The following is a 25,231-nucleotide window of genomic DNA, read 5'->3' as shown; positions in this document are numbered from 1 at the left end:
GTTGCCACAAATCTTTGTTCGCTGATGACACAGGCATTTCCGCTAAAGGAAGAAGTCTTCGTGTTATTTGCAGCAGACTGCAGAAAAGTTTAGATATTTTCTCTTCTTATTTACAAAAATGGAAGATTTCTCCCAACGCTTCCAAAACTCAACTTATAATATTTCCACATAAGCCTAGAGCTTCGTTTTTGAAACCTAGTAGTAGTCACATAGTCACTATGAACGGAGTTCCAATTTCCTGGTCAAACCAAGTGAAATATCTTGGATTAATACTTGACCATAAATTAACTTTTAAAGATCACATTGAGGGCATTCAAGCCAAATGTAACAAATATATAAAATGTTTGTATCCTCTTATAAACAGGAAATCCAAACTTTGCCTGACGAATAAACTTCTAATATTTAAACAAGTTTTTAGACCGGCCATGCTTTACGCTGTGCCAATATGGTCTTGTTGTTGCACTACCAGGAAAAAAGCACTTCAAAGGATTCAGAACAAAGTTCTGAAGATGATTTTGAAGTTGCCTCCCTGGTTCAGTACTACTGAGGTACATAGAATTTCGAATGTTGAGACTTTAGAACAAATGTCCAACAAAATAATTAATAATTTCAGGCAAAAATCGTTGCAATCCTCAAACAATACAATATTAAAGTGAACAATTCCTCCGAAAACATTATTTTGATTAAGTCAATAGTTTATATCCACAATTCAATTATGTTCGTGAGTTTGCCATCTCCGACCACTGTGCGCTGGTAGAACGAGTGAGAGATATCGTTTTTGTTATATCAACTAGGGTTGCTTCCACTTATTTCGCGATACAAAATGTTTTTCGGAATTAAAAAATCATTAGATGTTATAATGAGATATTGTGCCTGTAAATTGCAAGAAGTGATTGATAAGTATGAGCTTGGCACATAATTAACAATCTCTTCTTGTAACTTACAAGCACAAAGTATCATTTAATAATTCCGAAAAACAATTTTTTTATAGCGAAGTGAGTGGAAGCAACCCTGATGAACAACACTTAAGATCTTTGATTGATTCGCTTCTGATTCATTTGCGTTGGCACTTTGATTTCGATTGACGACAACGACAGCTAGAAGTTGATTGCGGGTCACGAAAGGTGCCACTTCATTCCAAATGCGGTCGAGTTTATTGAATGGAGTGCTTATTGGGCGGTTATTTATTGTTTCATATTTACTTATGATGCCTTTCTTCGGTGTTTGTTATTGAGCTTAGGGTTTTTATTGCATCGATCAAACGAAACGGTGCGCGGAAGAAGTTGGGAGGAGTCATAAAGCCATAAACTGCTACGCGATAAAATGCAAATAATAATCCGATAAATGCAGTGGCATCCAATTCGATTTCAAACCGCTACGGCGTGCAAATATCTAGACTTTTGAATGGAATATCCAACAGCATTGAACAGGAACATCCAGCCGAAAGAGCCCTTTTGGTACTCCGTTAGATATACATAAGTTGCCAACCACATGTGGATTACATGTGGCGAGTTTGATGATACTTTTTCCGATTTTCTCCCTGTGCCACCGAATACCATTAGGTATCGACAGACACCGGCACCAACCAACATCATCATTAGGCAATTAGCGGCTCGGTGTAAAGTTTGCCGTCTGGCTGATGGTCGGACGACGTCGCCGCTCACTGTAATCGAAACTGACCAACAACTTCGCGGAGAGAAATGGTGTTGTCACAGTTCTTTTTGAGCGCACTTTTGCGCACACGTCTTTTGTTTATCATTCCATTATTTGTTTGTTTATTTCTGGACATTTCTTCCGACGAAATACTGCTTGCACGATGAAGTGTGCTCGAGAGGAGGGCAAAGTTGGTTTATTTAAAAGGGTTTCAAAAGTGTTGATTCAAGTAGTCTAGAATGTCTTCATCAATCGGCTACATAGGCGAACAGCAATGCATGCATGAATAACGACTTGAATTAATGAATTTGCATTGTAACACATTCAAAATTGATTGTTGATAATGACATATTTAAAAACACATTTCCCAAATAACTACAGTTGAAATCGTATTGGATGTTTAATAATTTAAGTGACATAAACTACTCGAACAATTACCTACTTCAACAAAACGAGCATTTTACAATGTTTCTTTAAAGCTCTGTTCTGTTTGTTTTAATTACCCGATTTTGTCAACCCTCTTTTGCAAAATCTTTTCGAATGTTTTAATTGGCGTTTCTAAAGTATACCTTTTTAGGACCTTATCAATCTTGAAGATCAATGAGAAAGATTTGGAATTACGGCTATGCGACATTTTTGAAAGTTAAAAGTCTGATGTGCGAAGTGGCTGACAAAATCGGGTAATTATTGTATTATCATAAAGACTCGAAATTCTAACACTTTTAAAAGTTGATCAGCAATAGTCACTCAGATTCAGTAGACGTAGTAGTTAATAATAAATGTAATGTTCGGATTAATGCCCCGTCAGATGTTCGACATCACTACGTTTAGCATCCTATACCAATAATCGCTCCAGGAAGTGTCACAATACCGTTTCCTTTGTGCTAAAAAACATTACTCATGACATGTGGCACCGATGTTTTGTGAACGAAAAGTACATACTGTATACAAACAGGATTGCCACTTTTTTATAGCTCCCGCAAACAAACAACATGTCATATTTTTCTTCAAATCACCTCAGAAGAACAAAAACCCCCAATCCAACGGCAACTGCTTTACCACATGCCCTATTGTGTTGTTCTTGAGTTATGCATTTCAACTGCGTTTGTTTGTTTGTTTTTTTTTCAGCTTGCAGAAAAGAATTTTTATCCGCTGCTACATTGGAAGTTGGTGGTGGTTGTCGTTCTCACATTTGACTGACAGCAATTTGCACTATACTGTTCAAGATATTGCTAAGTGCTACAAGAAAAAAAGGCGGGGAGATTTTAGCTTGTAGGAACGTACAATTGCAATTCCAATTCGTCGTCGTCGGTTGCTACTAACCAGCACAATTCTCGCAAATGCTTGATGTGAGAACCAAGTGATTACTGTTGCGTGGGCGAAGGTAACGAGAGAAGAACTGAAGGCATAAAATTACACTAGAAGAGCTGACACATAAAACATCACACGCCATGCCATGGCACCGTGATGATGATGATGATGATGATGATGAATGAGTAGTACCATGCTGCAGCAACAGAATTTACGAGAACAATGGAAATTCACTACCTAAATAACTTATGAGATCATGGGTAAATCTGCAGTTTGTTTCTTAAAGGGTGATACGGTCAAAATTTGGTCAATATCAACTTGACGTATTTCTTTCAATTTTGCATTTAAAAAACCTGAACACCCCTCATTTTGAAGGTGTGTGTGTGTAGAATGTTGTTCCTATTTTGATTTTGGAATTCACTCTTCAGTTGTCAAAATGCCGTCCAAGCAAGAAGAGCAGCGTATCAAAATTTTGCTCGCGCATCGCGAAAATCCGAGCTACTCGCACGCAAAGTTGGCAAAATCGCTAAAAGTTGCCAAATCAACCGTTACAAATGTAATTAAAGTGTTTGGGGAACGTTTGTCGACAGCCAGGAAGTCTGGATCGGGGGGAAATCGAAAACCGGAAGCCGCTGAGGCGACAAAGAGAATTGCCGGTAGTTTCAAGCGAAACCCTAACCTCTCTCTCCGAGATGCCGCAAATAAGCTGGGTGTATCGTCTACAACCGTGCATCGAGCCAAAAAACGAGCCGGACTATCGACTTACAAGAAGGTAGTGACTCCAAATCGCGATGATAAACAAAATACGACGGCCAAAGCGCGATCCCGGAGGCTGTACACGACGATGCTGACGAAGTTTGACTGCGTGGTAATGGACGACGAAACCTACGTCAAAGCCGACTACAAGCAGCTTCCGGGACAGGAGTTTTATACGGCAAAAGGAAGGGGAAAGGTAGCAGATGTTTTCAAGCACATGAAACTGTCAAAGTTCGCAAAGAAATATCTGGTTTGGCAAGCCATCTGTACCTGTGGCTTGAAAAGCAGCATTTTCATAGCTTCCGGGACTGTCAACCAAGAAATTTACGTGAAAGAGTGTTTGAATAAACGTCTGCTGCCTTTCCTGAAGAAACACGGTTGTTCCGTACTGTTTTGGCCGGATTTGGCATCTTGCCATTACGGTAAAAAGGCCATGGAGTGGTACGCCGCCAACAACGTGCAGGTGGTTCCCAAGGACAAGAACCCTCCCAACACGCTAGAGCTCCGCCCAATTGAGAAATACTGGGCTATTGTCAAGCGGAACCTAAAGAAGACCAAAAAAACTGCTAAGGGCGAGCAGCAGTTCAAGGCAAACTGGCTTTCTGCGGCGAAGAAGGTGGACAAGGTGGCTGTACAAAATCTGATGGCAGGGGTCAAGCGTAAGGCCCGGCAATTCGGATTTGGAAAAGCGGAAGCCTAACTGAATATTTTTCCTGAATTTTATACTAATTGAACTTGAAAAAGAAATTTAATTTGATTTTTTAAATAAACGATTTCACCGATTTACACGCGTTTTCCCTTGACCAAATTTTGACCGTATCACCCTTTACTCAAAGAAGTGGAAATTAACTACGGTGAGTTTAGCAGAACGTTATCAGATAAGGAAATGACAATGACATGCCTTATGGATAAAGCAGGCCAACAGAGGTCATGTCTACTTTTAAATCATTTTCCATACATTCTTTCATTCATACATTCCAATAATTTTGTACCATTCTCAATATCTTTTTTTAAACCTTAAGCTTAGAACCCAACTTAATGTGTTCAGTTTTGCTACAAATACAATAAAGGTTAAAGCTTAGCTTAGCTTAGCTATGACTGACTGCACATATCAATGGTTGCTACTCCGTGATTGATCAGAATCAGTGAAATTGTACAAGGAATCAATTGAATGGGGCTGGGAGTGACTGTCCATTCTCATTGTACAAGTTTCAGTGACTCTATATTTTGTAGATCAATAACGGCGCCGGCCACGTCCTTGCAATCAGGTGGGAGTAGGGAAGGAATATTAGAGTGACCTTTGTTGTTTGTGGGCCGTGTTTACCTCTGCACCCCAACAAAGACACAGGAAAGGAGATTTTGTTAGTAAGTTGGATTCGTTGGATCAGGATTCACCTTGTTAAGTGATGCGACCATGGTTTTAAATGAATCAGTTTTTTCATGCATTATACTTGGATTTGCCTGAAGCCTAAACAAAATGGTGGATCATTGTTTTAATATAAATCTGAAGACTCCATCATCGAAAAGCTGAAAATAAACTTAGAGCATGAGCATCAGCAAAATTGACCGCCCGCGACTGCCAACACCAAGGAGCTGAAAACCAATTCAAACAAATCAAATCAACAGACAAAACCAGGGTGATAGCTGTAAAAGTGAATCATTACAGTATAAATCTAATGATGTTCCGTTATCGAAGAGCTGGAAGAAAACTTAAATAATTTAAATCAATAGATCAAGTCTAAATGAAGGCTGAAAAAAGAGAATAATTATACAGCAATGACCCTATTTTGCCAGCTAGCAAAATATGTGTATCTTAAACATCCATCTTGAAGGAGGAAGTGAATCAAAATAACATTGAACTTTGAGTGCTATCATGCATTAGACTATTCTTGAATTAACCTGAAAGAATGCTGAAAGAAGAATGAATCATTACACTGCCAATCTAAAGATGTTTCTCATTTGAAGAGCTGAAATAAGTTGAAAAAGCTGAAAAAAAGCGAAAACAAAAGGCTACGGCAAAAGTATTTAGGCTTTGATTAAATTCCACTATCACGCGACGTTCATGTTTCGATTTGCTCTTTACACACAGAGATTATTTACTGGGGTCAGTAATTTTCTACTGGGTTTTCAAACAGCTGAAAAAGTCAGTAAACTGAAAATAACGGTCACACGTAATGCAACGAACAATTTTAACATATTTTATTTTTATCATCAAATAAATGTAATAAGAACACAGTCTGTATAAATTTCAAGAAAAAATCACTTTTATACAAATTTTTACAATTTTTTTTAAGTTTACTGACTTTTTCAGCTGTTCAAAAACCCAGTAAAAAATTACCGAACAGGGAGGCTGTGATTTTGTGTGTACGCATTGTTCAGGCAATCATAACAAGCTATGACCGACGTGACGATTGTTTAAAGTAATATGAGTAATATGAGTATTATTGTACAAATTACAGTACATTGTAGAACTTACCTCATTATTCTGCAGCGTCATCGGTTTTTATTTCTGGATCTTGAGTTGTTTTGGTGATATACTTACTTGCGGCATACTATTTTGGGCGCCCATATAGGCGTGTACTATGTAGGGTAGCTCATCTCTCGTCGTAATGGTGGGATATAGCAGACAAATTAGAGACGAAACATTAAAGAAGAAACAAAGAGGTATTAGTATTAGTTATATCTAAACAAACAAAACAAAAGAAGAGCAGAACAATAAAAAGAGAATAAAGATAAAATGGAAGACAAAGAAAAAGAAACGTAAGCAGATTATTAAAAAAGTATAAAAACAATATAAAGAAGCATAGGTCAATCACTAGGAAAACAGAACTACTTTATAACTAAAAGTGCAATTAATGAGCGTTAGTTTCGGGATCATTTTAGTGTTAGAGTTATGATCGTTTTGATCCGTAGTCAACCTTGCCAGCCTCTCCAACACTAGTTGCAGGCAGTGGTTGTTCATTCATGCGACACTGTAACTACTACTATGTTAGAGGTATGGTTCGTCAAGTTTATACAACTCAATGTTTCAATTGACGTAAACTATTTATCGTTTAAAGCAAACCTAACATTACAATTATATGGCAATATTATATTTCTTATATAAATAACTTTGATGAAAACAAAAACAAATGCAAAATGAAACTTGACAAACCATCGTCAAACCCCCATTCTAGGGCAGGGCAATAGGGAGGATTATTGTCACAAGAGACAAACACAGCAACAACGAGAGATGAAAAAGAAGGAGAAACAGGATAAACAATTGAGCCATATGTATGAACTCAAGGCAACGGAGGCTTAACAAAGTAATCAAACAAGTTGACATAAATCTAACCAGGGTCCAGACCAAGAAAAAAGCAGCCACCCAGTATAGAAGTGTTTCACGTTGGCCCCATGCGTTACAACAACAACAACAACAACAACAACAACAACAACAACAACAACAACAACAACAACAACAACAACAACAACAACAACAACAACAACAACAACAACAACAACAACAACAACAACAACAACAACAACAACAACAACAACAACAACAACAACAACAACAACAACAACAACAACAACAACAACAACAACAACAACAACAACAACAACAACAACAACAACAACAACAACAACAACAACAACAACAACAACAACAACAACAACAACAACAACAACAACAACAACAACAACAACAACAACAACAACAACAACAACAACAACAACAACAACAACAACAACAACAACAACAACAACAACAACAACAACAACAACAACAACAACAACAACAACAACAACAACAACAACAACAACAACAACAACAACAACAACAACAACAACAACAACAACAACAACAACAACAACAACAACAACAACAACAACAACAACAACAACAACAACAACAACAACAACAACAACAACAACAACAACAACAACAACAACAACAACAACAACAACAACAACAACAACAACAACAACAACAACAACAACAACAACAACAACAACAACAACAACAACAACAACAACAACAACAACAACAACAACAACAACAACAACAACAACAACAACAACAACAACAACAACAACAACAACAACAACAACAACAACAACAACAACAACAACAACAACAACAACAACAACAACAACAACAACAACAACAACAACAACAACAACAACAACAACAACAACAACAACAACAACAACAACAACAACAACAACAACAACAACAACAACAACAACAACAACAACAACAACAACAACAACAACAACAACAACAACAACAACAACAACAACAACAACAACAACAACAACAACAACAACAACAACAACAACAACAACAACAACAACAACAACAACAACAACAACAACAACAACAACAACAACAACAACAACAACAACAACAACAACAACAACAACAACAACAACAACAACAACAACAACAACAACAACAACAACAACAACAACAACAACAACAACAACAACAACAACAACAACAACAACAACAACAACAACAACAACAACAACAACAACAACAACAACAACAACAACAACAACAACAACAACAACAACAACAACAACAACAACAACAACAACAACAACAACAACAACAACAACAACAACAACAACAACAACAACAACAACAACAACAACAACAACAACAACAACAACAACAACAACAACAACAACAACAACAACAACAACAACAACAACAACAACAACAACAACAACAACAACAACAACAACAACAACAACAACAACAACAACAACAACAACAACAACAACAACAACAACAACAACAACAACAACAACAACAACAACAACAACAACAACAACAACAACAACAACAACAACAACAACAACAACAACAACAACAACAACAACAACAACAACAACAACAACAACAACAACAACAACAACAACAACAACAACAACAACAACAACAACAACAACAACAACAACAACAACAACAACAACAACAACAACAACAACAACAACAACAACAACAACAACAACAACAACAACAACAACAACAACAACAACAACAACAACAACAACAACAACAACAACAACAACAACAACAACAACAACAACAACAACAACAACAACAACAACAACAACAACAACAACAACAACAACAACAACAACAACAACAACAACAACATCTTTACTCCTTTCATCATTCCTTGTTCCTTAAATCCAAACGTACATCTAAAAAAGTCCCATGCAAAAAAAAAACCCGATTCAAAACCTCCAACTTTGACTCCACAAAACCTCCCATCTACACAAAAATTCTCACCACCTTCATAAAGGACAAGTTTCCTCCTAACTGACGGTGGTAAAGCCCCGCGGAGTAGGCCGTATCCATGGGAAATCAACTCCGTAAGCCCTGCACTGTCACTGCCCACAAAATCAGATAGGACACCCCGAAATGCTCATCCAAATATTTTATCACACACTTACTCACATTCATAAGCCGCACACTCTATCAATAACTAACGGCGCCGGTGGTGTAGTGGTAAGCGTGATTGCCTCTCACCCCAGCAGGCCTGGGTTCAATCCCAGTCGGCGCCACCGGGATGTTCTGAGGCATAACATCTCTGATCACGCTTTCCTTCGGAAGGAAAGTAAAGCCGTTGGTCCCCGGTTCATGAGTTGATGGATCGATAGGTAGGGAGCTGCGTCGGTAGTATTGGTGCTCAGCACGGAAAACAAGATCGACGGAAAACATATCAAGAAAAAAAGTAAAAGTTTCTATCCAAGACAGGACCGTAGATTTGACGTACAGCTAAAAAAAGTAGTGTAAATTTCCGTTACTATGATGCACATAAATGGAGCGTCATATAGGGTAGAGCGCTACTTCGTCGTAATCGCCCATTTCCGTTCTATCGATCAGAAAAGATCAATATTATCAATTCCGGAGTGATTTGAGATTTGGGCGTAATTGTTTTTGTAAACAAACACGCCAATCGCCGATTTATCATGAATAAAAGCTCAATATCGTAAACAAACTATACCAAATGATAAAAGAATCATTCCTCTACCTCATAATGTTATTAGTTTTTGAGATTGAGCTTTTATTCGCAAGAAATCGGCGATGGACGTGTTTGTTTACAAATGCAATTACGCCCAAATCTCAAATCACTCCGGAATTATTTCACCGTGCACAAATCAATAATAGGTTTGTTCCGATGCGTTAGTTCATTAGCTACAACATAAATCCTGTTAGAGCGCATTGTATGAATATTTATGCTCATTGTTCTCAAAACAAAAGAAGCGCTCCTAGCGAATCCCCTTTTTTTACGTTTATCCATAGGACGAAGAAAATCTAATGGCGTTTCAATGCGTTAGGACGGAATTGAAACTCGTAGAACGAATTTAGAATCAAGAAGCAGTGTTAGATTTTAATCAATATCTCAACAATTGGTGACTCTTTATCAAATCCAACGGTACGTATGGAAAGGTGAATAAATTTAAAAGTAATTTTTGACAGAAATATTCCATTTTTTGTTTAAACTCGTTCAGAAGAGAGAGGTAAAGCGCGGGGTGTGCTTAGTAGGACGGAAATTAGATCAAAAACCCTATCATACAAGTTTAAATTATAGATTGTGTAAATTTATGAGACATGTCACGCAATATTCCATATATTGTATGCAACTGTCCACTTTTGTTTGCAACATTTCTTACAAGCTGCAAGTTTACGTGAAAAGTTTACATGTATGAATGTTTGCATGCATGGATGTTTACATCGCCAGTAAAATTCAGAATTTTTTAGTGTGTAGAATTACGAAAGGTAGTTTTAATGTCACAGCAAAAGTATAGTAGGGGAAATGACGGCTTCGGCATGACAGACTATTTTCGGCAACACAAATTGAAACACTATTTTCACTGGATTTTCTTATGAAAACACTTCACTGAATGCATGCAAACGATTCTTTATGCTTTCAGGTTCAATTTGACTATATTTTTACCACTTAGAAAAAGCAATCTAGCAAGGTTTTCTTGAAATGCAACACACGCACTGTAGCTGATTTCGAGTTGCCGATAATAGAACAGCAGATTTACATGCAGTTCAAATGAGACGGTTGCCGAAGAAAAACTGGTTGCCGACAATACTCGCTCTCACTAGAGAAGATTGGAGCTTTGTAAAAGCGTTTCAAAACAGTTTTTGACAATTCTTTCGACTGAAATTGTTAGAACAGCTGGCAGCAAAATATTGTAAACAAACCAATACTGCATATCCAGAACAACATGTGAAAAGGGCATACAAGCTTTTTGTAAACAAACCTTCTTATGCCCTTTTCTCGCCACCCATATGACACCAACGCAAACCTTTAACATCACCGGGTAGGGGACACTTTCCCCTTCCCGATGATATTGCTGGTTTGCGTGGGCGACCCGCGGTTGGTGAGAAAAGGGCCTACAAAGGTTTGTTTACAAAAAGCTTGTATGCCCTTTTCACATGTTGTTCTGGATATGTGTGCGTTCCTTAGAGAAAAAGGCTATAGAAAGAAGGTCGCTGCTTATTTAGGTTGCCGAGAATACGTAAATTCCCCTATATATTAAATTGATTTAATAACTCGTTATCAGAGAAAAAGTTAGATAGGTTGAAATTCGGAAGCAATTTGAGAGTTCTGTTTGTGAGCTGCTCTGATGATGAATGTAGTACAAGCCAATCTTGGACGATATGTCTTGGATCCAAGCTCTTTTTCTTTAGTTAACTCTTTTATCAGTCATTTGTGGTCCTGAAAAGGACCGATGGATTTGAAGCTTGAAAGCCAGTTTAGAACAATGCTGTGGAAATTTGTCCTCGATGTTCTTGGTGATGATAGCGGTGCCGAAATGAAATATGTATTAGGGAAAACACATCAATCACAGAATTTGAGTCTACCGGACGTTACCTACACACGTCAACATGACGTCACACGACGCGAAATATAGCTCAATCAAACGTACTTTTCGCTAAGCAACAAACTTTTCAGTCTCGGAGCACTTAATATTACATGACATGTTTGTTTACGTCTCACCTTTTGTGTCAAAGATGGATTCCGTCACGTGTAAAATTAGTTATTTCTAAGTGTGTACGTTAATGTGTGTGTATTTATTTGATAGGGATTTTAACCTTAATGGTCATTCGTCCCTACCTACGTTAATGCTTTTTGATGCAAGTTTTAAGTCTCTTCTATTGAGAGAATTCGGCCAGATTTTATTTTTCGCATAATTCAGATAGGTACAGTCTTGCATGCTCAGTGCTTGGAATCAATATTCGGCGACTGTGTTAGGAAACCCACTTTTACGCAATTTCGTGCACAAAACGCACAGAACTTTAGGTTTATTCAATAGATAATAAAAAAGCGGAAATTGATTGGAGGAATTTCTTGCCAAAAAATTTCCAATCGCCAGATATTCGCTATCAATCAAAAGGATTGTTTTGCTTTTTCTAGCGTCCTGGAGAAAACCTTACGAAGTGTTTCTGGTTATTTGACGTGGTCATGTTGTATTCGGTCATAGCAAGAATTTGTATGCACCATGTGACCACAAACATTTGGTTGCTGGGTACATTATCAAAGAGCTTTGGGGGTGATGTGGCTGGCAGCAAGGCGAGCGAACGTTCAATGAAAACTAACTCTTAAACAACAATAATTTATGGAGGTCCTGAAGAGAACCGTTTTGTCGTTATGGTTGAACAATGCTGAGCTATTAGGGTGTTCAACACGGATGAGACTGGCGACCCAGACAACCAGAATGCACGTATATTCAAAGTTGTTTTCGTGATATACAAACATATATACAAACAAACAAATCGTATAGAATGCAAAGAAATGGATTATACGTACAAAAGTGGAGGCCATATACGTGAAAATTTTAATTTAATTGTAAACGAGTTGATTTAACATCATACACGATTTAATCTGTAATAACAAATTCACTTTGAAAAGTCTTACGATGTAATCCGATTTGATTTGTGATACAGTACGACGGAAAAATGGATCATCGCATATAGGTCGAAAATTTGCATTCCATACTATTTAACTTAAACATAATGCGATGCATCTCATTCTTATATGCGATTTTGACATAAACTGTAGCAATTTACGATACTGTCTGCACATTGTTATACGACTTCTGGTTGTCTGGGGAGCTGTATGTTGATTGGAGCAAGTTTGACGCGCTCGGCATAGATGGCCCACAGCGACTCACGAAGATGGATCCCGATCAGTAGTGGTGAAGCTTCTTCCTCTTTCTTCTGTGAATGGACGCTCATGTGGGCTGCAGCTCACTGCTTGCGGGCAGCCTTTCGTTGTTTACAATGTTCAACTCTACGCGCCGAAAGCACTGCTGCTACTGCTGACGACCGACCGGACACCACCACACACGGTGATTGAATAAGCACCGTTCAAAGAGACAGGATCGAATTTGATTTTAAAATCTGTGTTAGGGAATGCGCTGTTTGCAGGCAATCGGTAATAATTTTGATCACTATTGCAACAGTTAGACATTTGTGTAATTTTCAGTAGTGACCTATTGACAACTAATAAAGTGCAGATTCGTAACAAAATTTCTAATCGATTGGTTTGTTCAGAATTAAAATACATCCGCTATTGACAGAGTTACATTTGCTCAAAACCTGACTACTTTTCGTGATGCGGTCAATTTTGGTTTTTTGAAATTGCACTCCCAATATGTTGCCGAAAGACGTAATCCTACGTCAAAAATATCGATATTGCTCTACCAAGCTCAATCGATTTCAAATCAGGGCCTTATTATTCTCTCAATATGGAACTCATTTCGATGTGAACTCATACTGCACTGGTTTTTTGAAGTTGATATGAGAAAGTGGACGTTTTCTTCTTATCGATATAGCCTTTCGCCATTATGATTAACGGAAAAGTTTGCTATCGCTATTTATGTGAAATTTTCCCAGCTACAACCTTGTTCCAGTCCATACTTTAGTTAAACTTCAGCATACTTAGTGATAAATTGATTACGAAGATGATGTTTTTCTGACATTGTAACTTGCCCGGACGATCCGACTTAAAACGCGTGGCTTAAGCGGGAGACACGCCCAATGTAAATTTGCTCGGTTGAGGGCGAGTCCATTAAATTTCCTAGAAAGGATTTACGGATATTCGGTGAGAGCTCACCCATACCAAAAAGACCTCTACGAAAGAGAATCTATCCTCATCGGCAGTCTCGTCACTTGCCACTAGACGTCTCCCCGATCTGGAACTGGACTACTCTCCCCAACATTCAAACTCTCAACAGGAGGACGGGACCCGAAAACTACAACGGTGAACGCGAAGTGATGTCGAATGCATTCAATCAATTAAAGCTATGGAGATGGTTCGTTTTAGAAAACATATATTGTTACGAACTATTCAGACGGTATATTGACGGAATAAAGGGTATTTCAACATTACTTAACCTACGTAGATTTATTTACATGTAATCTTTATCGATTTCTATTTACTTGTGTGTGTTCGTTCCTCTCTCTTGTGTGTGTGTACGATTTCTCTCTCCCTAACTAAAGTGCTGATATGCTCTTATATGTTCATTTGTGTGACGTCACCTTATATCAGCAACTCAACTTTAAATGAGGCTGCGCTCCTGGCGACAATGAAGTGGCGTCGGAAATCTTACGCGCGTATATTTTACAGACGGGAATGCCATATCACGAGTTCCAGAAAAGCGTGTCACGGAAACTCGGCGCTATTCGCTCCTCAGTTTTAGACTGGCAAAAAATCACTCCGTGGCGTCCGGCGAGGGTAGTAAAGTAAAAAAAGACTTGACTCACCAGATGATCGTTGGCTTACGTGATGGTCACAGTCGATGACCTATCGACGGGATCGACGCACTCGTTAGTGGTCGTCGATGGTGATCCGATGAATGGAGCTCGAGCAATGGCGATTCACACGCCGGTGCGATGGAAGTTACTCTGCCGTGCCGGTAGGTTGACGAACCGACGAGTGGACCGTGTCCACGTGGAGATCCCCTGTGTCTCCTCGGACAGATTTTTTTTTAACGGATCCGTCCGCTTCCAGCCGGTTGACGATTGCCGGGGAAATTTCGTCCATTGGGGAGAAGTTGCTGCACTCGGGTACGGTGAATTTTTCTGCGAACGATTTAAAGATGGCTTCACCAGAACAGTGAACACAAGCACGGGCACGTGCACGGACATGGACAGCACATATTGAGCACATCTTATCACCTGCAATACCTGTGTCATCGACGAATAAAGATTTGTGGCAACCCTGAGGCAAATCAGGGAGGTCCGAAGTGAAAATGTTATACAATATAGGCCCAAGAATGCTACCCTGAGCTATACATCTTACTTCGTCCAAATCAGTTCCCCAGTATTCATCAAAAATATTTTCCCGAGAGAAAATATTCAGATAATCCCGAGCAACCTGATTCTCAATAGGACGAGTAAGACCCAAACTGAAATTATGGGAACTCTCGAATTGCTTAGCAAGTTTCTGAGCTTTTTCCAAATCTATGATCAAAATTTTACCACCTTCTTCACCTTCGACCTAGCGCTAGAATTGGCTTTTGAGGTATTTTCAAAATTTTTGGGAGTTTCCAAAAGGGTTTGGAACTCGGGTCTAATTTAGAAACATTATTTTCAAAAGTTTTATTCCTCAGGGCAGAGAATCGCATTTTAATTTGTTTTTGCAAATAATATCATAACTTTCATGGCAGGATCGCGTGTTCTTTGATATTGTCTCCTACGGACATTCTTAAGACGAATCAAGAGCTGAAGATCGTCGTCTATTATAATTGAATTGAATTTAATCTCGCATTTTGGTTCTGAGGCAGCTCTTGATTCAACTATAGAAGTAGTCAGAGATTCAAGAGCATAATTAACATCATCTTTGGTTTGCAAAGGAATGTTTGGATCGAAGTTATATTCCGTAAATGTTCGATATTGCTCCCAATCAGCTCTATGGTAATTGAAAGTACAGCTGTTTGGATTAGAAATTATTTCTTGGGATATTTCAAAAGTTACTAGAAGGTGATCAGAACCGAAGTCATCATGAGTAACCAATTGGCTACTAATTCGACATGAATCAGTTAAGACTAAATCAATAGTTGAGGGATTTCTTGCTGAAAAAAAGCATGTTGGGCTGTTTGGATATTGAATAGTGTAATAACCTGCAGAGTAGTCATCAAACAGAATATTACCATTGGAATTGCTTTGACCATTATTCCATGAGCGGTGTTTTGCATTAAAATCACCAATAATGAAGAATTACGACCTATGATGGGTAAGGTTCTGAAGGTCACCGTTGAGAAAATTCTTTTGCTGGCCTACGCATTGGAATGGCAAATAGGCAGCTATAAACGTAAGTTGTCCAAATTTTGTTTCAACAGAAACTCCCAAATTCGTCTATGAACAATGATGGCAATGCCACCACAGGCGTCCTTCTTAACCTTATGGTCAGGTTTAAGGAACGTTTTAGTTATAACGGCAATATGTACGTTGTGAACTCTCAAAGAGTTAAATAGCTCGTCTTCGTTATCCTTAAGAGATCGAGCGTTCCAATTTAAAATATTTAATGCTTTAAAATCCATTACTGAATTTCAAAGTTATGACAATATTATTCGCAAGTTTTACTCCAGTTTGAATAGCATGGAGTTAGATTTAAGCAGATCATAAATCATGTCAATTAATGATTTCTGTAAAAAAAAATCATTTTAGAAGCAGTAATGATTCCTAAGTCAAAATTTTCAAAATTTCCGTTAGAATTACGTTGTTTAGTATTAGTTAGTAGCAATAGTAGCATTGGTAGCTCCATTAACTCGCTGAACATTGTTAGCAGCGAGGGGAGTAGGTATAGATGAAAAATTTGAAGCACGGGTGATATTTGTTTTTACAGGTACGAATGTAGAATTTGTTTCTCGCTGACCGTTGTTAACAGCAGAGGAATTTGTACCTGGACGGGAACGTGGAGCGTTTTCTACCTGTCACTTAAGAACGAGATTGTAGGATCGTTTTGCGAGTCTTACATTCCCTAAAATTGGATTTTTGGTTTTCACCACAATTTGAACATTTAAATTTCTTAGGATCTACCTTCACAGGACAGTCGTCGTTTGCGTGAGAGGAATCACAACAATTCATACATTTAGCTGGCATGTAGCAATTTTTAGTTCCGTGACCCCATCCCTGGCACTTACGGCACTGGGTAAGGTTTTGGAAATTTTCTCCAGTCTTCCTGAAGTGTTCCCACTTCACTCGGACATGAAGCATAAGGCTTGCTTTTTCCAAGGCCTTAAGGTTGGTTAGTTCACTAGACTTGAAGAGAACTAAATAAAAATCATTAGAAATCCCGTTGCGCGAATCGCCAGAACGGGATTTCATTTTCATTTTTATTACTTGGAGTGGCACAACTCCAAGTAATTGCCAGTTCATTTTTGATCTGATCCAGGGAATCACCACTGGGCAGTCCTTTCATGACAACCTTGAACACGTTCAGTTTTGGTGTCGCAAGTAAAAAATTTGTGCTGCTTCTCAGTAAGATACTTGAGAAGACATTTAAATCCGTCCAAGGTTTCAGGCAATACACGGCATTCACCCCGACGTAGTGAAAACTTAACTTTCACGAAGTTCAAAAGTTCGGAAGTGGTTATCACAATAAGGGGAATCTTTTCCTTCTTGGCTTTAAGCTGGGAAAGTTTACTAGAATTTTTTTTGGATGATGGACCATTCTCATCATCCGTGAGCAAATTAAATTGATTGCTCAAATTAATTTCATCAGAAGGGGGATCAAGAGTTTGTCCTTTTCTTTTGCGCTTAGGCGCCATGGCGGCAGTATAATTTTTATCCAAATCGACTTCCAAGCAGATTACTATAAGAATCTGAAGGATCGAAGAGGAATTTTCCAAATCGATATCCAAGAAGGACTTCCTTGGGTAGGGTCCAAACAAGGATCGATGAGGAATAAGAGTTGAACAAGGTAGAAATTGTACAGGTTGAGCACTGAAAAGTGCTGTTTAAATTTGTTGTAGTTTTAGGTAGTAGTAACACTTTCTTCAGCAAAAAGCAAATAGATCCGCGCGGCAAGAGAGCACGATGCGGACTGGATGCCGAAGCCATCATTTACGATTACCCTTCGTCTAGTTTAATTAGGGGAAATGGCTCTAATGTTGGCCTATGGATCTAAAAGTGGACCCATCGCTAAAAATCTGCTTTTTATCAATTTTATCTAGATGAACGCGTCATTGGTCACTATTGAAAATTTAGTCAATTGCTGAATTTATGAATGGGCCCAAAGTAGGGGCATTTAGGCCGATATTACATCCATTACCCCAATATAAAAACAAATTACGCTCATCAAAAATACTTACCGAATCCAGGCTCAATATCAATTAATCTTCTATCAGAAGTCTGTTAACATCCATTATCAACTTTCTATTCTCAAGTAATGTTGTATTCAGAAGTTAATTTTATCATCTACGTGCACGTGCCTACAATAAGCCACACATCCCTCGAGACTCCCAAAGCAACATGGTTCCTCCATGGCACGTGCACACGCTTTCAACCGAAATTGACAAATGGTTCCCACGATGATACTTACTGGAGAAGAGCTTTCACGCCAATTCCACTGTGAATAGGCACACACGTTTCGGTGATTACGGGCATAGTACCAACGATGTTGAAAATGATAATTTAATTAGAACACAACTTTTACTCCCCCCCCCCTCCTACAGCACGCCACGAAGAGAAAGATGTTGTGTGAATAAGCGGTAAAGTAAACGTGATTCACCTTGGCGCGCTAAAAGTCAAGCAGCCATCAATAATGGCATTTTCTACACCCGAGAGAGCTCCCATCCCCTCCCCCCACATGTCGATGGGTGGCATCCGAATGGGTGGGAAAATTATGATGAAAAATCTGCCGCTGCTCAAAGCGACGAGAAAGAAGGAAAAAAAATGCAGAACGCTTTCGTGAGAGTTTGGCACAATGGCAAATGGGGGGAAAAGTGAAATAAAAGTAATGCGTCGTGAAAAGTGATGCCATGAAAATCGAGAGTGCTTGCAGAATTATCCAGATCAGGTGAAATCGGTAGTGTTTTCATTTTCTTGCCCGACCATTCCATGAACACGCGTGCCTATCTCTCCTGCCGAGCGACGTTAGATCTTCTTCCCAGCTGCCGTCGCGTCGGTCGGTTTGAAAGTGCTCAGGCGCGCTCTACCTGTTGATTGTTGAGCAGGTCGTACGGTGCCGGTGATGATGATGATTGTTATTATTATCCACTAACGTTGGCTAATTATGGATCATCAAAAAATTTACGGCCGTTTGAGGCAGCTACTGCGGGCTTGCTCGCGTGTGTGTGATCCACTGCTGATGGTTTTTTTTCACTGACTCTTTGTCTGACCCCTTCGGTGTGACCTCTATTTACGTACTATTGTGGCTGCGTCGAGCAGCAGGTAGCTGCGAAGAAATGCTACAAACTAGACGACGATGCACGGTGTGGAGCGCAGATCGGAAGGATAAATGGCAAAAACTTGCTTTAAGTTAGATATGGACTAATTTCTGCTCGTCAGTGGCAAGGTAATTGAAGTTTTCCGTTTGTGAAATCGTGTGGTCCATTTCAAGATGCACAGATCGGAGCGAACTCAAGGTTAAGTTCAAATCACAGTCAAAAGCAATTCATTTCGTTTGTTTAATTTTTCAGCTTTTGCTTTCGAAATCCATTACCTGCGATCAAATTAGAAGGTTCAAGCAAGTGTTTGATTTTATTTTACTCACAATAAAAACCAGCAAGCGAGGGCAATGGACATATATAATTGAATCAACACTTAAATTAATCTAAAGCCCTTTTTTGTGAAACCATTCACACCAAATACAAGATATATGCAAAAGTAAGTTAAATATTTGAAAATAATGATGAGCAGAATTTTAAGGGGAATTTCTGGAGAATCGCAAAACAATGTTGAGTAAGATTCCCGGACTATTCTGTAGTGAATGTCATGTAAACTCCAAGGTACTCGAAGGTTTTCATAGGGTATTTAATAGAGAGTTATGGAAAAAATGTAAACTACTTCTTGTGAGAATTAGTGAGAGTTCAAAAAGAGCTTTTGGTTCAATATGAAGAGTTTGATGTTATATCTAATAATACTTTCTACAACAGTTGTCAATGTTTCATTTCTTCATATGGACCCGCGCTTCAGTCCATACTGAAGGCCAAGAATATTGTTCATGGGAACTTTCTTAATATGCTTTTAATCCCACCTCTTACCCCTACAAAGGTTTGAGCTGAACGATTTATCTTTAAGATAATTCAAAATGACATTTTAACCTGGTTAGCAAACAAAATCGAACTGGTTTCAGTTACAGATATAAATTCCCTCTAGAGTTTACAGTTGCTTCACAGCGATATAAATGTGGAAAAGCTCAGGCGCCCACGTAGTGAGAAAATTCCGAACTTCTGACCACCAACGATAAGGTCTTGATCCACTGAACAACTTTGCCGAAGACAGTAACCTTCTATAAGTCAAGGATCGCGAGATATTCCATGTTTGTCCCTATTAGGTCAAATCCCATATGCTACGTGTAAAGGGCGAACACGAAATTATTGCGACACCGAAGATGTCATGCCAATTTTCTTATAATGTTTAGAATCAAACCAAAATTTTAGGGTAGTTTTATACATATATTTACTTCAAAAATCAAATGAAAAGTTAATCGATGGAGCCTTGAGTGTAAAATTGAACGCATTTTCGCTTGATGCCTTCCATCAAAGTCTTTACAGTGTCATCCGGTACCAGTTTCTCAGTTTTTTTTTCCATTTTCTTAACATGTCCTTCTCGTCTTTGACTGTCTTCCCGCATAAACGATAACCATAAGGAGTGCCTAACAACCTATTCGGGATATCATCCCAACAATATGTGGTACGGTGGCATGATTTGTGGTATCGTTCATGTATGGTGCTCGTTTATTAGGGTTCTTGCTCTTCCGAAGTTCCCGCTTCATTATTGCCCAGTACTGCTCCACCGGGCGCAGCTCCGGACAGTTTGGCGGATTCATGTCCTTTGGAACAAAATGGACAGAATTGGCCTCATACCACTCCAGGACACTTTTAGAATAGTGGCATGATGCCAAATCTGGCCGAAATAGCGGAGCTTCGTCGTGCTGCTGCAAGAACGGCAAAAGCCGCTTCTCGAGGCACTCAGATTTGTAGATCTCACCATTTACTGTGCCCTTTGTCACGAAAGGCTCACTCCTCAGTCCGCAAGAGCAGATGGCCTGCCAAATGAGATATTTGGAGGCGAACTTCGACATTTTCTTCTTCTTAAATTTGTCGTCCACATCGAACTTGCTCTTGCCGGTGAAAAACTCCAACCCCGGAATTAGCTTAAAATCGGCTTTTATATACGTTTCGTCGTCCATCACACAGCAGCCATTTTTTGTCAGCATCTTCTCGTAGAGCTTCCGTGCCCGAGTTTTAGCCCTCGATTGTTGCCGCTCATCGCGGTTTGGGAAGTTCTGTACCTTGTATGTATGTAGTCCAGCTCTCTTCTTTGCATTCTGGACGTAGCTCTGCGACATGCCGATCTTTTTAGCCAAATCACGGCTTGAGACGTTGGGATTTGCTTTAATCATCCGCTACACCTTTCCCTCCGTCTTTTTGTTCTCCGGTCCCGGTTTTCTTCCAGCTTCTTTGCCGTGGTCCAACGTCAACCGCTCCTGGAACCGCTTCAACACTCTGGAGACGGTTGAATGGTGAATGTTCAACATTTTTCCCAACTGCCGGTGCGACAGGTCAGGAAATTCCAGGTGTTTGGAAAGAATTTGTTCTCTCAACTCGCGTTGGTTCACCTCCATTTTCGTTGAATCGAAAAACACGACTTCGAGTTTGACAGCATGTACACAATACACATCAATGAGAATGTGTGCAAAATTTGGTTGATTTTTACCCAATGGTAAAAAGCCCTGTTGAATGTGTCGCAATAATTTCGTGTTCGCCCTTTACTCTTTTTAGCATTCCACACTGCGATGCTAAGCGTGAAAGAGTAAGCTGTTTTGTTCTGTTTTACCGCTGTCTTCTTTCCTTTATTTAACGTCGGTCTCTGTTCCGCAATCTAGTGCAAATCACCGACCGACATCGATTGCCATCCATTGACGGCAATCGAATGTGCAGGAAGGGAGCTTCCACACCTGCGTAGGATATTGCACCCATTCAACACACATGGGCCAGGACCAACGGCTTACCTTTAAGGAAGACGTGACCAGAGATTGTTATGCCTCAGAAAAATACCACCGACCTCGGCTGCGATTGAACTCAGACCCATTGGGGTGAGAAAGCAGTCACGCTTACCATTACACCACCGGGGCCGTCAGTTTTACCGCTGTCAGTTTGTCCAAAAATGTCAAAATCATGTGAGCTATGGCGCATCCAAGGTGACTACATATAGGTGTTATAATGTGTCAAATTCATGATTCAGCCATATTGGATTTTTGTATGGGACAGCGATCGAATTTGTTTACAATTTGCTCTAAAACCGCACTTTTCCCCCAGCGATCTCCTCGCCCATATTTTGACAAAGCTGTATCACCATGGGTGCATTTTTGAGTCGAAAATCACTTAGTCCAGCCAAAAGGGAAGTTACTCAAAAGTAAGTAAACATGCTTTTACTCAAATTTGAGTAAACGTGCCTATGTAGGAAACTGGGTAACGGTTACTCAGGTTATGACATTTGTCAACTGAGTAAATCTTATCTATTTCGGTAGAAACGAATGAATTCCCCATGAATGCTTTATGTATATAAAAATTGTTTCGTCCAGGAAGAATATTAAAAAAAAACAATAAGAAATCGATAATTTTGTATTTATTGATACCAACGAACTATTTGTTAGAGTTTTATACCTTACCAACTAGCTGCTGATAGCTTTCGCCATCCAGGTAATTACATAACTGCTTCACTTCTAAAAACCAATTTTAAACTCATTGCGCAAAAATCGCCTGTTTACAACTTCAAAGTGTGTCATGTTGAACTTAGGAAAAAATGATATCAGAACCATTTACCCAGAATCTGGGTTGATCCCACTAATCGGAGCACACCAGTTTACTCATTTTTTGACAACTCCATACAGCATACACAAATAAGTGCGATCTACCCAGTAGCTGAGTAGCCTTAAAATAGCGTGCACACCCCTCAACATATATTAGCCTTCTGTCAGTTGGCCCATCTAACGAATCAAATTCGTTAGTTGGGCCGAGGTGGTGGCCCAATCAGCGAATTTCGACTGTAGTGAGATTTTGTTCAACGTACCCTGTAAACATTATCAGTACCTACAAAATGCAGGATTTCACTAGCCACCTGTTCAAACACTTAGAATATCAATTTCATGCGCCTCCATGTCAGTACGTAACTGACATTGACATCGTAAAGAAAACCATTGATATTCAAATTTCTGCCGCAAATGTTTCTAATTTATGCCAGCTAATGGAGTACCGATGTTTAGAACACAAATCAGTAATATTAAAGCAATGCAACGGTTACACAAAAAGTTGATTTATTGAGATAAAAGTAAGATTTTCAACTTTCCCTTAGTACTTTGACTATATGTTTTTAGTATTACTTCTACGTGAAGTCAACGATTTACATAGTTTAAGATGAATTTAGCATCTTCAACTATGTAAATCGTTGACTTCACGTAGAAGTAATACTAAAAACATATATTCAAAGTACATAACTCTGGATGGGAGCATACCATCAATTACTGTCAATGGTCGAAAGGTACAGTAGCAACACCTACCCCACCCGTGTCCCCTCGAGATCGTCAAGTCGACGATGACAGGAGCACATATCGTGGTAGGGGTAAAACAATAGTTGCAATTTCCAAACCTACGACTGGATGCCTTCCTTCAAATAACAATTGAAGTGCGGTAAAAATCGGTAGAACTGTTTCAAACACACAGTTGGTACTTGAACGGGTCGGTTTTCATCTCTTTTTGCCAGTGGTGGCGGGGGGGGGGGGGGACACCCCTCACCATCCCTATCCAAAGGGGGAGTTTGGTAAAGAGAGATGAAAAAACCGATTTGTACCTTCCTTAAAAGTTGTCCTAGTTCGCTATTCTAATATCTATATACAATCTTCACACTGCCTTACTCTAACGGAACTATCAACTCTATGCTTTCATCTACTCCATCTATCGTATAAAAATTACCACTACAGTCTGTTATTTGAATTTAGCATCTTCAACTATGTTTCCCTTAGTGTTATTCATATGGCTAGTTATATCAAAGCCGTTTCGCCCGATATCATCATCCTACGAATGCAGTGTCGCTATCAGTGTTTGCTATGGGCAATGCTTTACATTTTTGCTAAAACTCGGCCAATCGTAATTTTTTAAAACATTGTAACACGGAAACGGCACTATATGACGAAAAAAGAATGTAGGGGAAATGGCTCTACTGTTGGCCTATAGATCTAAGATTGGTCCCATCGCTAAAAATCTGCTATTTATCAATTATATCTAGATGAACATTGGGACGGTACTAAAATTTAGTCGATTACTGCATGTATGGGCCTAAATTAGGGGCATTTAGGCCGACATTACATCCATTTCCCCTAGTAATTTTTTTTTCATAATTTCTTGGTGGCCTTTCAAAGAAAGCATGCAGAAAAAGCGAAAAAAGTTTGGGCAGTAGAGGGTTAATGAAGTCCACCTTCCCAACTCTAATTGACATTTCTATGAAGTCATTAACACGACATTGCCTGAACGCTTGCTTGTTAATAACGCACCTGTCCGTGACAACGCATTCAATGCCATTCGAATCAACATCACCCATTTTCAACTCTAGTCCCCTCCTTCAACAGAGCTGCATTCCGATCGCAGTGGAGTGAACCTAATTTGTACACCAAATGATCTAAAAAACACTCGATAATGATAGGTCATCAGCGCTGCAAAGTGGGATCTAAGGAATGTAAATTATAAGCAACCGAACCCTTAAAACATGGACATCGGCTGGGATGATAGATGGTTTCCAAATTCAAAAAGACAACAGTTTTTTTCCTTCTTGTATTGTCTTGAGCGAGGTCACCAAGCTATATAATTAGCTGGAACGAACGACACACTTTAAAAGCGCGTCCTATGCGTCTACACACATTGCACCTGACAATGGACAAGGACGCTCACTGGTGGGGTGTAACGAATGAAATTAACAAATTTGCCTCTAATTGGAACTGTTTAGAGATGCAGTAATATCGGGGGGAAACCTCATACGAATAAATGATATCGTAAACGAAGGGAATTTTCTACGACAAATTCCTTTGCAAATATAAACGATATCAAACGGGCGCCACTAGTCTGCCCTAGTGAATCAGTAATACATTTCCGGCTCTTGAGTAACGAATGCAAATAGATTGAACTTACATAGAAATGAACGTCGTCTCGTCGTCAGCCCAGACCAGGCCGGGAGAACATAAACTGATAAGCATTGATGCTTTGCGTGCGACCTCTGGACCTTGACTTACGCACACGATGCTCCCAAACAAGGTTGATAATTTTCAACCAT

Source organism: Ochlerotatus camptorhynchus, unplaced genomic scaffold (genome assembly GCF_037179485.1).
Source record: "Ochlerotatus camptorhynchus isolate MF236.1 unplaced genomic scaffold, CSIRO-AGI_Acam_v1.1 ptg000202l, whole genome shotgun sequence".
NCBI classification, from domain to species: domain Eukaryota; kingdom Metazoa; phylum Arthropoda; class Insecta; order Diptera; family Culicidae; genus Ochlerotatus; species Ochlerotatus camptorhynchus.
Note: the sequence above shows the minus strand (reverse complement) of the source record.